An 18,716-nucleotide genomic window follows, 5' to 3' on the forward strand; every position below is an offset into this window, starting at 1 on the left:
GAGGCGCCGGGCTGGGAGACCGCACGCCTCACAGGGCTGCCGAGCGGCCCGCGCGCGCCCGCAGGCGACACTTACTCGCCCCTCAACCAGCCGGCTCGTGAGACGGACTAGGTGGCCTCCGCACCGCGACGTTCAGTCACCACAAGCGGCCGCCGAGAGCTCTGTCGCGGCCGCCGCGGCCGCCGCTGCTCTCCTTCCGGCCCCTACGCAGCGTCACCTCGCGCCTGCGCACAGCGCCCCCTCCCGACTAGCGACAGGAAGAACCATAGAGGCAAGCTGGGTGCGAGGGAGGAGGGACCCAAGGAACGAGACCATAGAGAGGTCTGCCTAGCCGGGCCTCCATCTGGTTCATCGCTGCATATACTTGACTCCCCCATCAGGCGGGAGGACGAAAGGGACAGGGACCCTCGAGACCTTGAGAGGATCTCCATCGCCTTAGAGTTAAAAAGGGTAGGGGCAGGTGGCCGTAGAAATTGACTGGCTGTCCACTTTTTTGAGCCTCTAACATATACACTCTACTTCGTACCTATATCCGAAGGGCATCTTGTGTGCCAAGCCCTGTTCTAGGAATTAGGGATAATGCAATAAAGAGGGTCCCTGTTCTCACAAAGCTTATGTTTTAATTGGTAAGTTAATAATCAACTAAAATCCAGCTCAGGCAGGGTGTATTCAAGGACAAATACAACTGGGGTGGAGGAATAAAGCCAAGAAAGGAATAGGAAAGCTGTCAGGAGAAGCATTTCCTGCAGAGAGAACACTGGAGCAGAAAAGGAGGGAGCCAGGTGACCTTTGGAGGGGATAGAAAAAGCCAAGGCCCTGACTTGGGAATATGACCTGTAGGTTGGGAAAAGAGCAAGAATGCTAATATGAGGACAGTGCAGTGATTGGGTAGTGGTGGTGGTGTAGAGAGTGGGGTTGGTGAGGTGGCAGCCACCCAATTTTATTCTAAGTGTGGTGGGAGGCTACTGGAAAGTTGGGAGCAGGGGTCTAAGTTAATCACCTTGTTTTCCAAACACCATTTTGGTTTCTATTTGAAAAGCTACACATGATAGTAGAAGCTTTACAGAGAAGCAGGAACAGGGGCAGGAAAGCCAATTAGGAAGCTACTACAGAACTCTAAGTGCAGAAGTCTATGTGACTTCTGCAGTATGGTCAGGGAGGAGGTGTTGAGACAAAGTCAGATTAGGGATTTTGTTTTTAAGCAGAGAGGATTTTTTATAGCTTTATTTTGTTTATTTAATTTGTTTACGTGGTGCTGAGAATTAAACCCAGTGCCTCACACATGCTAGGCAAGCGCTCTACCACTGAGCCACCACCCCAGCCCCTAGAGAGGATTTTTGATGGAGCAGAAGTAGGATGAGAGAGAAAGGAGTCAAAGTTGATCATATATGGTTTTTGGTTTGTGCAACTGGGTGAATTGTGGTTCCACTCAATGATGTGTAAAAATGTGGGAGAGGGCTGGGGCTGTAGCTCAGTGGTAAAGTGCTTGCCTCGCATGTGTGAGGCATTGGGTTCGATCCTCAGCACCACATAAAAATAAATAAAGATACTGTGCGACCATCAACTAAAAAAAATATTTAAAAAATGGGGAAGAAACATATTTTGTTCAGGGTAGGTTGAAATGAGCATGTTTTGGACATGTTAATTGCCAAGTAGACCTTCAAGTAGGCAATTAGATCTATTTAGAGGCCAGAGATTTTAATTGGGGTATAAATACTGCATGTTCTCATATAAATGTAGAAACTAAAATAATTGATCTCCCAGAGGCAGAGAGTTGAATAGTGGTTCCCAGAGGCTGGAAAGTTGAGAGGATGGGAAAGATGGAGAGAAGATGGTTAACAAGTAGAGGAGTGCAGCTAAATAAGAGGAATAACTTCTAATATTTTATAGCACATTCAGGTAACTATGGTTTACAATAATTATGTGTTTCAAAATAGCTAATAGAGAGGATTTTGAATATTTCCAACACAAAAACATAAATGTCTGAGGGAATAGATATATAAATGACCCTGATCTGATCATTACATGTATACATATGTTGAAATGTCACATTGTACCCTAAAAATATATGTATATGTATACAATCACTATGTGTCAAGAAATGTTAAAATATTTTTAAAAATTGGGTGTCACTGACATAGAGATAATATATAAAGCTATGTGACTGGTTACGTTTATACCTAGGAAATGAATGTAGACAGAGGCAGCTTGGGGTTGAACCCAGGGTCTAGGAGGGGGATGAAGGAGGAGAAAAACCAAAAGAGTAGTGGTGTGCTAGAAGCCAATGTCAGCATTCCATGGAGAATGAAGTGAGTGGTGGTGCTGGAGCTACTCAAAGACTTAAAAGAATGGAGTTGGACCTCAGTGGAGCAAGAAGGGCCTGTAGCTGAGAGTGGAACCAGGGAGAGTGTTTTGGAACTTTGGGGAGAAAGAGTGGAGGGCGAAATGGCTAGCAGAATGTAGTCAGTATGCTGAGCCTGGAATTTTGTGATCATAAATTTAACATGAGGCCAGGCAACAAGGGCAGGATCTTTCTCCAACCATCTGCTCAAATGCAAAGGAAGGAATCCGGAGAGACAAAAGGCAGGCAGAGGGAAGCTTGAAATTGAAATTTTGGAGAGAGTGCAGATGTTGATAATGATAGAGTATTATAGGTTGTGATTATGAGTGGGTAACCATGAAAACCCGTTGTTTTGGGTCTCTGATGGATATGCCTGATCGGTAGAGGGGAAATCCAGATCACTGAAGGGAGGGAACAAGAAACTAAGAGGCCTGGGTGTGGATGGATCATTTAAGAAGATGTTAACTTATCAAGAAAAATGGCAAAATTGGACACAGCGTGGGCAACAAGACAGGTTATAAAAATCTTCAATGACTGAAAGGGAGTTACCATTCTTTAGTCCATTTTCTGTTACTATGACAAGCTGTCAGAGTCTGGGTAATTTGTAAAAAATAGAGTTTGTTTGTCTCACAGTTCTCATATCCCAAAACATTGTTCTGGTGCGTGCTTGGTATCTCGTGTGGGCCTTGTTGCTGTATCGTAACATTGTGGAGGGCATTGCATGGTGGGACACAGCAAGTTCGCTAACTTTGAGTCTTTCTTCCTCTTCTTACAGAGCCACTAATGCTTTCAGGGAGTCCCCAGGTTCCCACCCTCATGACCTTCTCTAACCCTAATTATCTTTCAGAGACCTACTTCCAAATACCATCAACATGGGAATTCAGAGATGAGGTCTCCAACACATGAACTCCTGGAGAATACATTCGAACCATTGCAGAACAACAGATAGATGCATTCGAAGGAGAGTGGTAGAATCTGATGGCAAATGTTTCCCAGGATTCAAGTGATTGTCATTATTGTTGTTTTTGTTTTGCATTGTTTTAAATAAAGTGGGAGGAACAATAGTCTGGATGCAGCAATGTCACTCTAAGACAGTGAAACATGGCATGGCTTACACAGAAGAGAAAATGACCACTAAGGAGAGGTACAGGAATTTATGCCCTGAGAGTGACAGCTATGTTCCAAGTGAAGTAAGAAGGTACATCTGTTAAAGAGGAGGAGCAGATGTGAGGATTTTTTTTAAAAAAGTTGAATTTTTTTCAAAAACATGTAAGTTTAAGGAGAATGATCAAGTTGTATCATGAACTGGAAGGTGACTTATTAATTCCCTTTCTTTTCCAGGCTGCTGAGGTCCTCCAGGATCTAGATGAAGCTGGGCTGTTCTTGTCATGGAGGAAATCAGTACTGAACTTAGGTGAGATGCTATTATGGGCAGGTGTCTTGAGTACCAGATATCCTCTACCACCTTGGTGTTACCTACACCTGGCATAATATAGACGTATCCTGGGGGAAAGAAGCAGGGTGCAGAGATCACTCAGTGGCCTGGGATGTAGGTTCTGATTCCTCCGTGTATTGGGAGCTCAAGAAAAGAGGTTAAATTAAGTCCTAGGGAATTAGGAGAGTTATATGATCTATACTCAGGAATTTTGTGCACCAAAATTCACACAGAGAAGGTAAGGGAAGCACAGAAGGACCAACAGGTGAGGGCTGAGTCCTGAGATGTAAGGGCCAGAAAGTGCTGTAGGGATTAGGTGGGCTTGATGGACAAGCAACAGGATCAAGTCACACAGGTGATCAGACTAGCCCTGTTCCACCTTATCAAGATGCCACAGCTGATTCCACACTCTCCATCTCATAAGAGCAAAGCACCAGAGCCCAAAGAGGCCAGACTTTCCCAAACTTGAGGCATCTGAGTGGGACCACAGCAATTTTGGCATATTATTAGTAATTATACATATTATTAGTAATATTATTGCATAGACTGGCTTGTTATTCATTAAAATACATTTATCTCCAAAGGTAACTTAATCCCCGCTTCCAAAAGAAGAAAACAGGTCCTGCTTTTCATAAGCAGAAAGTAACTCTAAAAATATTCAGTGAAAGAAAAGCTACTGAATTAGAAAAATTTATAATTAGCCCTCATTTCCAAAAGCATCAACTGCTTTTAATGGAAGGAAACCCCTTCATCGCCATCCTCCTGCCTCAGCTGCTGGGATTACACGTGTGTGACACCTTGTCCAGCGGGAATAAGCTTCTTGGTAGGAAGAATGAAATAGTCTGTAATAAGTCGAAATCAAAGGGATATTTGTTCCATGTTGTTCAGTGTAAGGTAAAGATGAAGTTCTATGTCAATAGGGTCTTTTGTTTATATTAATTTTTTTTAAGCACGGAGTTGACATTTTTTTAAATATTTATTTATTTTTTTAGGTGTAGATGGATACAACACAATGTCTTTATTTTTATGTAGTGCTGAGGATTGAACCCAGGTCCCGTCTGTGCTAGGCGAGTGCTCTACTGCTGAGCCACAATCCCAGCCCTATATTAATGTTAACTAGCACCAAGAACCAGGAAGGACCAATGATATCTAACTTGCAGATTAACCTATTGTCAATAAGAGATGTCGCGCTATTTTCCTGGGTTGAGGCATGGAATGCCATCTCTGAAAACCCCTATCATATATCTGGCTATAATTCTATATAGTTGTAGCAGAAAATTATGGAACAAGCACTCACCACCCCGGAGCTTGCCAGAGACTGTGGCTGTCATTTACATACCTGGATGAGTCATCATGTTGTGATATGATTTCATTCTCTGATCACACTTAGTTTAATGTGCAGCCGACCTAAAAAAAAAAATCACAGAAATAGGAACTAACATTATTCCCAATTTGTGTATTGTTGTTCTGTTCTCAAGAGCTATGAGAGTATTGCTATCCTCTTTATCTAGATGAACCTGTGCCGGTCTTGTCATAGAGGAAATTATTCCTGAACTCAGGCTGCTTTCAGAAGCAGCAATTTCCTGCCATTCTAGCCCATTTTTTGTAAAAGAAGAAAAAAAATCAATGTTATTGAAGTACAATTTATATATGGCACCTAGATTAAGTGTACCTTTCTATCAGTTTTGAAAAATTTATAAACCTGTGTAACCACCTCCATAATCAAGATAGAGATCATATCTATTGCCCCAAAATAGTCCCTGTGCTCTGTCCTAATCTCTATACTACCCCCATCCTCAGTGCTGGGCTATCTGCTTTCTGTCACTTTGGAGTAGAATTGCTTTTTCTGTAGTTTAAGTTTTTTTTTTTTTGGTGCTGGGGATTGAGCCCAGGGCCTTGTGCATGCGAGGAAAGCACTCTACCAGCTGAGCTGTATCCCCAGCCCAAGCTTAAATTCTTAAGTAGTGTATATATTTTCTCTCAATCTCTGTTTGGTTTGTGTATTCATTTTGTTTGTTTTTTGTTTTGCAGTGCTGGGGATGGAACTCAGGGTCTCACGCACACTAGGCAAGTGCTCTACCACTGAGCTATACCCCTAGCCTTTTTATTTTCTTACATTTTTATTTTCTCAATGATGTCTTTTGAAGAGGAGAGGTTTTTAATTTATATATATATATATATATACACACACACACACACATACACACACATATATATATGTATAAAACTATATATATAGTTTTAAATTTCCATTTGATACAAAATATTTTCTTATTTCTTGGTTGATCCAATAATTCTTCAGAATGTGTTCTTAATTTTCTTATTATTTGGAGTTTTCTAGAGAGCTTTCTAATTTAATTCCTTTGTGGCTAGAGAACACACACTGCTGTCACATTGAGAAAATTAGGGAGACTTGTTATGTAGCTAAGCATTTGGTCTATTTTAGTGAATTATTCATGTGCATTTGGAAAGAACAGGTACTCTGTTATTCTTCAGTGAGTATTCTATATCCATCAGCCGCATCAAACCTTCTACATTCTTAGTGATTTTCTGTTCCCTGTGTTGGCAATTATTGAGAGAGGAGTCTTGAAGTCTCCAAGTGTAATTGTAGATTTGTCAATATGCATATAGCTGGGCCTTGCATTTTTATCAAATCTCACAATCTGTATCATTTAATTAAAATGTTTAGACCATTTTGATTTAATATAATTATTGATATGGTTGTATCTAAGCCTAATATCTTACTATTTGTTTCCTATTTGACCCTTCTATTCTTTTACCTTCTCTACTCTTTTCCTGCCTTTACTGGATTTAATTAATTTTGAGATTTCCATCTTATCTCTACTAATACCTTATTAGCTATTATTCTTTGTATTCGTATTTTAAAGATTTAACTAGAGTTGGTAACACAAAGCTTTTCCGTATTGCAACCCATCTTTAAACAATGTTATATTACTTTATGTATAAGCTGAGACCTTTACAAGAATATACTTCCACACCACCATTTTTTTTTTTTTTTTTGCTTTCATTTCCACATGTAATGTAAACTCCACAATTTTGGCCTTTCCAAGAATCAATGTCCTGTACCTTCCAGCTGCCTCAGCCTCCCTTAATGCTAATCTCTGTCTACTCTACTTATTAGGCTTCTGGGCTCTGATTAGGTTTTCCCTGGTTGTGCCTCTAGTCCGGAAATTGCTTCTAGGCAGGAAGCTGTGGAGATGATATGCCCCACCTCATTTGTTCTCTGCTTGTCTGGCTCCAGTCCTGATCTACGTGCTGTCCATTGTCTGAAACTGGAGTTTCATGTGTCTGTTCAGTTTTGTAGCTGCTCACTGTCGGGGGACAATACTCATCCCTGCTCTTTCACCAGCACAGGGAATGGAAGTATCCGCTCTGCTGACCTTAACCTCATACTAAGCGCTCATGTTTTTGAAATCCCGGACTTTACATGGTACTTGTATTATTTGCATTTGCAGTAAAATAGACAACCACCAAAATGCAGACGTGCTTCAGTTAGAATGATCCTGCTCAACACCAGTGGTAGATAGACCTGCTTCGGAAAAACCCCTGTGCTGATCCAATCTCAAAGTGTTACAAGTGGGTAGAAAACAGAGGGCAAGCAGCCTGCCATGGTCACACAGCTGTCCATGACAGATTCTGCTCTAAAACCCAGGAGGTTTTCCAATCTTCAGTCCCCAATTTCTGTTTTACTTGCTCATCACTTATTCTTCTGCCTTTTCTACCTCTGTCTGGAATATGGTTTCAGTGTTAGGAGCTTGGTCCCCAGGGTCACTTTATTGGGGAGGTAGTGGGCCCTTGAATAAGAGGGGCTAGTAGGGAGGTCCTTAGATTATTTGGAGGCAAGCCCTTGGAAGGGGTTAGTTAGTTCTGAGAGAGGGTTAAATAAAAATCCCACCCAGTTTCTCTAGTTTTCTGTTTGGCAGTGTAATTTCTTCTTTTCATGCGTGTTCCTGCCAATGCCATCTGCCATGAGGTGATCCTAGCCAAGAAGAGATCCCTTATAGAGCCTGTGCCGTGCGCAGTTTGGACTTCCAGCCTCCAAAGCTATGAGTCAAATAAACCTCTTGTATTTGTAAAGTTAACCTGCCTCAGATATTTCATTGTAGTAGGTGCAATAAAAAAGACTAACAGGACATCCAAATTTAAAAAGGAAGCTTAGGAAAGGGGAAGAATCAGGTGTTTGAGTACCTATTCTTCTTTTTTGTCATTGTTGTTCATTCATTTGTTTTGAAGGGTTTTTGTTTGCTTAATACATTGGAAAAGAATGCATATAATTGAGACATAAGAAAGCAGGTCAACACTACTGAATCTACAAAATTTAGGGTTTGGGGAATGTGGAAAAGATTACCTCAACTTTTTTGAAAACTGGAAATTGCAACCAAAATAAGCTGCAAAAATCCCTTTTAACACTTATGAAGAGTCTCCACAAGAATTTTTCCATGATTTTTATTAAACTAGAGAATCTCATCTATTCACTTTTCTGATGCAATACAGAAATAAAGGAATTCCCCTGACTGATCCTCATGTTGGTAAGTATTCTCCCTACCCCCACCCTCAGCTTCTTCTTCTTCTTCTTTTTTTTGGTACTAGGAATTGAACTCAGGGGCACTCGATAACTGATCTGTCACATCCCCAGCCCTATTTTGTATTTTATTTAGAGACAGGATCTCACTGAGTTGCTTAGCACCTTACTTTTGCTGAGGCTGGATTTGAACTTGTGATCCTCCTGCCTCAGCCTCCCCAACCTCTGGGATTACAGGGCATGTGCCACTATGCCTGGACACCCCCAGCTTCTTATTCTTTTTTTTTATTTATACATGGTGCTGAGGATCAAACTCAGTTCCTTGCACATGCTAGGCGATGCTCTACCACTGAGCCACAACCCCAGCCCAAACCCCAGCTTCTTAAGGAAGCAGGTCTATATCCTCAGATCTGTAAGGATTCCAGTCAGCAAGTATCTTGCCTTGTAGCATCACTCCTCATAGTTTCCCTGTTTGTGAGGTCTGCACTTGGGTTCTAGGAACACCACACATAGATCTGAGTTGCAAATCTATGCTAAGTATATAAGACAATGACTGACAGTGAAAAATTACTCTCTAATTACAAGCTCAATCCATTTGGTGTATTTCAAAAAGTGCAATACTTTCCTTCATTTATCAGTGAAAGAAGTTAGAAATTAATCCCTGTCGTCCCCCCCAAAACTAGGAAATGGCAAACAAATTTCCTTGAAAGTCACATATAGAGAGCATCCTAGTCAAGAGAAGGGGCGAGACGGCTGCCACCAGCCTGCAGGAGTTTCACCAAATACTGGATATACTCAAGGGTGGAGAGAAGAGGCAACTTTCAAAAGGGAGTTTAGTATTAAATGATGCATTTACAATACTCCTTCTTAAGAGCACCAGGTGGGGAACACATTTTCTAAACTAGATCTAGGAAATGGAATGTGGAATCAATCTGTCCTCCTCACCTAAGGGCTGACCATTTGTTAATGAATTAATAAAACAAGACTAAAAAAACAGTCCCCACCCACAATCCCCTCCCTCCCCCTAAAAAGAAAGAGAAGGAGAAGGAGAAGAAGACAGATGTCCCAGATTACTCTCCAGGTTGGAACCCTTTGGGACAAATTAGTCTGTCCCAAAGTCATCACAAGCATGCGTTGCTTTTAAACAACAACAACAACAAAAGTGGTTTTTTTTTAAAAACAACTACATAAAAACTAGTACTGATCACTTTTCTGACAATACACAAATATATGGTATGGAGGGTGTGCATACCTATGGGCCTTGTCTCCCGTCAGTGCATGTGGGTAGGTGCAAGCCATTTGTCATTATCGCAGAAACGAATTTTAATTAATTTGTTTAATTAATTAAAATTAACGAATTTTAATCTTAAATTTGATTTAAACGTTGCTTTTGTATGCTGCCGACACCAGCTGTAGAGAAAGGTGTTCTTAGCAGCACACATCTGTGGCCGTTTGATTCTGAAGGCTCCAGGGCAGCCAATATTGCTTCATCAAACACATTCTTTAGACCTTTCTGTGTGTGTGCAGAACACTCCAGATATTTGACAGCTTTCAGATCATAGGCCAAGCTCTGGAGTGATAGGCTTTTCTTTGTTCTTGGCAAGTTACTCAAGAGTAGAGGGGTTATCTCTGAAATTAATTTGGGTCCCAATGAACAAGAAAATAGCTTTTGGGGCCAGTGGGTGAGTTATTTCAGGGACCCACTTTTCTTTCACATTTTCAAATAAGGATGGAGAGAGAGACCACTGAAAAACAGATCAGGAAATACATCTGTTTGTGGTTAACTCAGCAGCTGCAATCTGTCATAATCCTCTTGCCCTGTGGTATCAAAAAGGCCAAGAGTGTATGGCTCTCCCACCAATCAAAACTGTGACTGCATAGTTGTCAAAAACAATCGATACAGATTCAGATGGAAATTTGCTTGTTGTGTAGGCTGTCAGGAGGCGTATTTTACCAACAGTACCGTTGCCTACAACAACACACTTAATTGTCTGCATTGTAAAAATACTTTTAAATCCACTTTAGTTATTTCAAATTTGATGTTGACCTCGGCTTCTCTGCCAGTGTGTTGGCAGTACTGTGCAGGGTTTCCTGGACTGTCCAACAGGGGTATGCACCTTGAGTACCTACTCTTTGCCTATTGTCATTCAGCTATAAGATCAAATGCTATTTGTTCTTATAGAAACCTTCTCTGACAATTTGGGCTACATCAGTTTCCCCTTTGAAACTTCCCTTCATAGCAATTTACATTTTGTAATCATATACGTGTTAGTGTGATTATTCAATTAATCCTCTCTTCTACATGTGAGGACAAGGACTGGGTCTGGTTTTTTTTTTTTTTTCTTTTCCTCTTTTCTCTTTGCTCTTCTCTGAGTGCCCAGCACAATGCTTGGGACATGGAAGGCACTTAATAAATATTTGTTAAATAAGTATAGTAAAAATAACAAAGCTGCAAACCACTCAAAGAGATGCTGGTGTAAGATCTGACTGAGAATTCCTGGTTGAGCTCCAAAAAAAACCAAATGAGCTCGAGCTGGGGTTGTGGCTCAGCGGTAGAGCGCTCACCTAGCATGTGCGAGGCCCTAGGCTTGTTCCCCAGCACCGAGTACAAATAAATAAATAAATAAAATAAAGATACACACGCGCGCACACACACACACACAGAACAAATGAGCTGGAAATTAGGTCCTCAGACAGGTTTGAGTGGGTTGTAGACTCAGCAGGGTCTGGTCCTGTATCCCCCTCTGGAGGACAAGATAATGCCAGATACTTAGTGGTTTCCACCTTGGAGATGAGCCAGATCATGCTCAAGCCCCCTGAAGTAGCTAGCTAACAGGCTCAAGAGATTTTAGCAAGTTTTGGAGCTTCAACTTTGTCCTGAGATTCAGCAGTTACACATGATCCCATCGAAACCTCAACTCTGGATTATCCCGGAATTTAAGGCCAGGAAGTTTAAAAAAAGAAAGAAAGAAAAAAAGATTAAGAACTGAACTGGAGAAGTACTGGCACGATGGTGCACACCTGTTATTCCAGCAACTTGAGAGGTTGAGGCAGGAGGCTGACAAGTTTGAAGCCAGCCTCAGTAACTTAGTGAGGCCTTGTCTAAAAAATAAAGGGCTGGGGATGTAGCTTAGGGCTAGAGCACCCCTGGATCAATCACCAGAACTGCAAAAAAAAAAAAAAAAAAGGAATTTTTTACATATACTATCAGCTAGCAGATGGAGGGATTAAGAGAGGTCATTGGAGCTTGTTGTCTTGACTGTGATCTTGGGAATTTTACTGCTTGTTGGCTACTGATATTATAGAAGAAGAAGTGGAAACTTGAAGGACAGAAGCCTCTACACTGGTACTCAGTGAGTCTTGACAGGAAGATTCCCATGTGCGGGGTTTGGTTGCTAGAATAGTGAACTGCTTTTTCAAGAGAAAACTGTGAACCTGTGGCCCAGAGGCTTTGCCTGTCTGTAAGAAGCTCTGCAGAATGGTCACCATGATCCTATTCACCTTGAAAACCAGGAAGGGACCTCAGAGATGCTGAAATAGTTTTCTTTACGTGTTTGCTTGTATTTAATGCCAGTGTCTGATGTCCTGCTTTTTCGTTGCTATGGGAATAATGTGCATTATCTCTAATAATACCTGTAATGTCAATTCTTAGTCGGGCAATGTTAGGAGCTGATCTCAAGTTGTTTGTTTGCGAAACTCCTAACCCTCAGTACCCCAGATTGTGATAGAATTCATAGATAGGGTTTTTAGAGAGGTGATAAAATTGTAATGAGGTCATTAAGGTAGATCCTAATCCAGTAGGATCCATATGTTTAAAAGAAGAAAAGATGAGGACACACAGAAGGTTGACCATGTGAGGACACAGGGAGAAGATGGCCATCTGGAAGCCAAAGAAAGAGTCCTCAGAAGAAACGAACCCTGCAGACACCTTGATCTTGGAATTGGAGCCTCCAGAATTGATACAACAAATCTCTGTAGTTGAAGCCACCCAGTTGGTGGTACTTTGCTATGGCAGCACTGGCAAACTGATATAGGCAAGTAGCAGTGTTAATCAAGTGAAAAAATAGGAAAATCTTTGTTAGTAAACATTGTAATGCATGATTCTGAACATATTAGCTTCAATATGAGATTGGGGGGACACATAGAAAGTGGTGATTAGTGATACCTGGGGATGGTTCTGCAACATAGTGAGGCTGCCCTTGAGCAAATTCTTCAAAGATGAGCAGCATTGTATTAGGTAAGGAGATTGGGCTGGGGGAGTGAGGGCAGAGGGTGAAAGAGCGTGGGAAGGATGCCCAAAAGCAAAGGCTTGAGGATGAGAGGGGTAGCATGCAGAAGATCTCTAAGCTGCTAAAGTAAAAGCTGGAGATGGTAAGCAAGGCAAGAGAAAAGGCTGAAACCAAATCACCAAAAGATTCAAGCAGCAGGCTAAGAAATGTGCACTTTATTCCAGGTGCAAACTGGAAAGTGAATCTGGAAGTGCCATGGAAGGGTGAGAAGCCAGTGGAGGTGGGCAGACTTAGGAGAAATCCATTTAATAATAGCAGAGGTAGTTTAGGCAAATGAAGAAAATAATCTGGACTTCACATAAATAAAACAATCTCTCAAAGTCATCAAAGAGATAACAAGTTAGAGTCCTTTGGTCCTGGCCAGAGTCCTTGCTGGGTTGAGATCCCAAAGAGGGCAGAAATCCAGAGAGATGACCAGAGAGATGTTCTGGGATGCTTTGGCTGGGTGTTAAACAAGGTCACTTTGCACCCATAGCAATCCCAGGAGAGAACTTTAAACTCCTTGGCTCATGGTACCTTGGACTGTGCCAGTTTCTACCTACAAGTCTGGTGAGACAGAATATTTGCATGTAAGAAGTCAAGTGAAGCAATCTTATTACATACACATAGGCAGCTAGGGACAGCAGAAGCCTAGGTTTCATGATAGACCAGTTCCCCAAGGCACAGGAAAGCTGCCAAAGACAGATGGAGTCTTGTCTACATGTGTCTCACTTGCGCTGCAGCTGAGGGACTCCAGAAAGTGCCTGCCCTGAGTTTATACCCCAGGGATGATGAGCGTCACAGGGCTGAAATCTGGTTGTGGACATTCTGCTCTTGGAAGAACTGGAAGAGAGTCCAGGCAATTTTGATCAGATGTTTCATTCTAGAACTTTCTGTGATTATTCTTGAGAACCACAAGCAAGAAGGTGGGGGGGTTGTGGGAGACTAATTCAGTGCAAGGTCACTATGAGGACTGTGCTGCTTTGGTTTCACCAGCCATTTCCTAAGCGGGACTCTGAGGGCTTTGAGTGGTTAGCAGAGGGGATGAATGTTCTAACTTGGGGAACTAGACAGATGGGGTTGTCTTTTCCATGGAACCAGAGCACAGATGGAGCTCCCATTTGGGAAGTGAAGACCCTGGGAGATCCTGAGTTGGAGATGTTTGCCCCATATATACCTTAGTTATTTTGTTTTGTGTTTTTATTTTTAAAATTAGTTAATTAATTAATTAATTTGTTCTATAAGACAGCAGAATGCATTTCAATTCATAGTATACAAATAGAGCACAGTTTTTCATTTCTTTGGTTAGTTAAACCATAGATAGGTCACTAGTTCCATGGCTAAGGCCCCTATAATAGGACAGATTGGTCAGAAACAAACAAACCCTAGGAATTTAGTTAGTTTTACATGACATTGAGCCTTCAGAAATGACCCAAAGAAACAGGTAAACTGGTGCATTTTTATGCTTAAGTTTGACGGAGAGGGAACAGTTGTGGATAAATGTGATCGGAGGACAAAAAAGTATGTGATCTAATGTTAATAAACCTGGGAAATACACCAAGGCCTGTTTGCTCAGAATTTTCCTAGTGCCTCTATGTCTTCGACACCTTTCCTCCAGTATAAGGGTTGCACCCCTCATAGAAAGTTCTTTGACCTGCTTTACGAGAGACTAGGCAAGAGTGATATCTCTGCTTCTAGTGTTTCTCAAATTTCAAGTTGTCATGTACTGGGGCAGTGTGTCCTGAAACCCACCAATGGACTCATACAATATGTAATCCTTTATGCCCGCCATCTTTCACTCAGCATTTTGATTTTAAATTCATCCCTTGGAGCTGCATGTGATCATTCATTCTCACTGACGTAAAGTATTGGTCCTCAAAATGTGGTCTGAAGATCTCTAGGGGTCCCCATGGGTCCTTCACAGGGTCTGTGAGGTCAAAAGTATTTTCATAATCATTCTGGCTATTTTATGTTATTTTCACTTTTCATTGTGTGGACATTTTTGCTATTAGTGCAAAGCAATGCTGGGTAACACTGCTGATGTCTTAGCATACAATGGGACAATGGCAGTAAAATAAGAGTCATTGTATTTTTCCCACCATGCACTTGCAGGGTTTCATTTAATAATCTGCTTCAATAAGCAGTAAAATTCATTCATTTTATTAAACCCAGATACTCAGGTTCATGTCTTCTTATGCTGAATGCTGAGATGGGAAGAATACACAAAACCCAGTGTTTGTCTTCAGGAAAAGCCCTGGTACAGTTATCTGAGCCAAGGGTGAAACTGGTCCCTTTCCTTGTAGAACACAATTCTAGAAAGAATGACTGGCTGACTGTGATAAACTATGATAATTCAGACTTGGGTACTTGGCAGACATTTCTCAAAATTGAACAAAGCGAAACTATCACTTCAAGGGAAATAACTGTGTATTTGGTGCCAACGATAACATTTGAGCTTCCAAGAGAAGATTAGAATTTGAGAAGATTTATGTTTGCCCCTGTGAGCTTGACAGTTTCCTATTACTTGAAAACTTTGCAGATGAGATGGGTGGTGATAGTAATGAATGTGATTTTCTGATATTTTCTGAAATGTGTCAACATTTCAAAAAGCTGCTGTGATCTTGAGATATAACAAGAAATATATATTTTGGTCTTTGGTCCTGGCCAGAGCTCCTAAAAACACTTGTAATTTCCTGAGTGATCTGAGTGATAGGATTATCTTTTGTTATAAGTTTCTGTCTCCAGGTCTGAAAAGAGCTCTGAAGAAATTAAGGTGAAAGAAATATCTTTTTTTGTTATTCATAACAAGCCCTTTTCAACCACCCCTGGCTTTATGTGAACCAGGTGACTTTTAGAAATCCTGGGAGGATCAGAGCTGAATGCCAGGGGAACCAACCATGTTTTTAGGACTAGAAGTTGAGTTAACCACGAGTGGTCCGTGATTTAATGAATCATGTCTAGGTAATTAAGCCTTGATTAGAAAAAAAAAAAAAGAATAAGATTTAGAGAGTTTCTGGGTTGGTGAGCAGGTGGAGGTGCTGAGAGGGCGGCATACCTGGAGAGGGCATAAGAAGTCCTGCTCCCCCTTTTCCTGCCCTATGTATCTCTTGCACCTGGCTCTTCCGAAGTTGGCTCACTTTATAACCAACCAATGATAAAATGGAAATCAAATGCTTCTCTGAGTTCTGTGAGCCATTCTAGCAGATTCCAGACCCTAAAGAAGGGCACATTAGAACTCCCGATTTATAGCTGGTGTGTCGGAAGTACAGGAGGTCTGGACTCACAATTGTCTTTGAAGTGGAGCAGTCATGTGGGCTGAACTGATGCTAACTCCACGTGCATAACATTTGAATTGAACTGAATTGAATTGTAGGACACCTCAATAAGTGTCCACAGAGAACTGCAGAATTACTTGGTGTGTGTGTATGCTCAGGGGAGTGGGGGGACATGTTTGGCATCAGAAGTAATGAGTGTTAGTTTTTTTTTTTTTCCTTTAGCTACAAAAACTAGTAAACCAATATTTTAAAATGACCAGTGCTTGATGTTACAAAATCATGTACATAAAAGATCTGAGATAGGAGGGAATAAATTAAAAAATCCATAGGTGATAAAAAGAAGGACTAGGAAATTTTAATCTGAAGTTCTGCAGACCTTTCTTCCCTGGCCTGTCACTTCCAAATTTCTGAGATATAGATCTTAGAGTTACCATTAAGTTAACACACTTGTGAAAATTACCTTGTGTGCTATTAATTAATAGCACTTAATAAATAGATTAAGCAAAGAGAAATACAATATTTTAAGAAACATATAATCTAGGGTAATTTCCAATAGTGTGGGCTGATCAGATAATGGAGACCACATTAGCCTAAGGATCCTGCAGACAACCAGGCCACCAAGATGGTCTTGTGATCACCAGACTGATGTCATCCCTACATACCTTCCCAAGTTTCCTTTAAAAAACCTCATCAAGTTTCCTTTAAAAAAAGAGCCGGGGCCCCAGAAGCATGTTGGCCACTCTCATGATGGCCCACATTCTCCCTTGAATGCATCTCTGCTTTCCTGAATAAATTTCTGTGTCTGTAACTAACACATGTGAAATTCATTTCTGTGGTATTTCTCAAGAACCCCACTCACCCTGAGGTGAGGGCCCCCTCTCTGGGAAGTCCTCAAACCTCCTCTAGTGACAGACTCACTTTTAAAATATGCCAGACAGACCCTAAGTATTAGTAAAATAGAGTTCCAAAAGCATACTGATTTGATCTCAGCTTACTTCTTGAGACTAACCTTTAAGAACTTTTCTCTTGACACATTTGAGTGAGGACTAAAGAAGAGTATACATAATTTAGGAATGTTGAAATTCCCTTTCCTTTTCCAATTTTTATATATGCAAAGATATATTTCTTTGCAACTTCAACCAAAACATATTGCAACAAACTGAATACACAAGGAAATATGAGACAACTGCATCCTGTTAAAGAGACTTAAAAAAATGCAAAAACCAATGACATTTTTCTCACTAGTGCTTTCTATTTATAGTTATTTGCCGGGAAAATTTGAAACATATGCTACATAGAAGTTCATTATTCCCATTTTAAGTGATATAATAGTAAAATATTTAATGAATTTTCAGTTTAAATACTAATGTGAAAAAACATTGATAGCTCTTTTATGTCATCAAAAATAAGAAGATGAAGAAACCATGAACTCATAGAGTTGCAGAACTGCTACTTTTGTGTATTCCACTGGGCTGCACCACATTTTGTGAAAGAAAAAATTAAAACTGCAAAAATTTATCTTCAATTAATTTAATTTCTCAGATACCTAGAATAAATGTCATCTTTCAATTCTTGGAGCAGTTGACACATGTCAGCCTTCAGGTAGGGCAGAAGTTCAGGCCCTATGGAGGGCACTGGAGCTTGTGGGGGGTTTTCTTAGAGTGGACCCAGCTGAGGAATTGGGGACAAATGATTATAGCAGTATTACTGTAATAATAAGAACCCCTCTACCCCCATGAACCTACAACAAATCCAAGACAAGGTACCTTCTTAAGAAGTAATGCCACTTTTGCTCTCTTGGTATATTTCTGCTTCCATGTAAAAAGCCAGGTTTCACCTACTGGAGGAAGAGAGGGCCATGTAGAGAGAGAAAGAGATCCGGCCAGCAGCCAGTCCCCACCAGCAGACCCATGAGCTCCAACTAAGCCCAGTCAACCCCAGTTGATTTACCTCCTGACTTTGAATGCACAGGTGAGCTCAGCCAACTGCATGTGGAATAGAAGATGGGTCATCTCAGCCTCACATGTTGCCAGCCCGCAGAATCATGAGCCGACCATCATCATGGCTTTAATCCACTAAGTTCTGGGGTGATTTGTTGTGCTGCAATAGATAACTGATACCCTGACTGTGAAAACCCTGCGTGCATTTATCTAATGAAACTTCCTAATTCCAAGCTTACATTTGCGTCTTTTATATGTTACGTGTGCTGGGTGTCTCCTCTTGGCTTCTCTAGATCCACTCTCCACCTTTTTCTACATTGTTCTCTATGCAAGGAGGCCAACACCACTGTGAACACCACTGTGTCATTTGGCCAGTGGGGAGCCCAGCACAAGATGGGTCAGAGGGAGAGGAGTGAAGTTAGGATATTTTTTTCTCCCCAGATTCTTTCCCTTGTGATGTCACCATCAGTTGACTGAGCTCCTCTATCAAAGGTCATTTCTCTCCAGGTTGTAGACTCTGTATGACTGTGTTCTTTTAGGTTCTGAGAGCTGCTCCCTCTTTTTGCCCCAATTCAGTTTAGGGGTGGGAACAGCTCAATTGTAACTAGCCCCTTGTTAGTGACTACCTTTTTTTTTTGTGATTTTCCTCACTTATATCTTTTTAAAATAGTCTCTCTTACTAAGCCTCCCTTGCTTGATCATGTTTTATTTGTGCTGTTACCTGTTGGGATCCTAAATGATAGCTGATGTTAGCTCCAAACCTCACTTCAGAAATTCTACTGATCTTCTTTGGATGAAGTCATATTGGAAACAATCAAGATGCCCACCACTAAGGAATTAGCTAAGTTATGTTACCTAATGGGAAGAATTCTTGAGTGTTGAGATTCCCAGCAGAGTTCTTCTTCCCAGCACCT

General features: G+C 41.1%; 1 protein-coding gene, 1 long non-coding RNA gene and 1 pseudogene across 4 annotated transcripts in view; 1 reads left to right on the forward strand and 2 right to left on the reverse strand.

Moving 5' to 3' along the window:
• Rnf216 (ring finger protein 216) overlaps positions 1 to 228 on the reverse strand; it is a 137,631-nt gene extending 137,403 nt beyond the window's left edge. For all 3 annotated transcript variants that reach the window (XR_007341314.1, XM_015502026.2, XM_015502025.2), the window contains exon 1: positions 76 to 228. The gene's annotated coding sequence lies outside the window, so the exon portion shown is untranslated. The remainder of the gene's footprint in view (positions 1 to 75) is intronic.
• Positions 229 to 612: 384 nt separating this feature from the next.
• LOC125611163 lies at positions 613 to 4,693 on the forward strand. The gene is made up of 2 exons (XR_007341292.1): positions 613 to 782; positions 3,189 to 4,693. It is a non-coding gene; the product is annotated as an uncharacterized LOC125611163 (long non-coding RNA).
• Positions 4,694 to 9,685: 4,992 nt separating this feature from the next.
• Positions 9,686 to 10,316, reverse strand: LOC107155891 (annotated as a pseudogene).
• Positions 10,317 to 18,716: the final 8,400 nt, after the last annotated feature.

The sequence above is a fragment of the Marmota marmota genome, unplaced genomic scaffold (assembly GCF_001458135.2).
Source record: "Marmota marmota marmota unplaced genomic scaffold, marMar, whole genome shotgun sequence".
NCBI classification, from domain to species: Eukaryota; Metazoa; Chordata; class Mammalia; order Rodentia; family Sciuridae; genus Marmota; species Marmota marmota.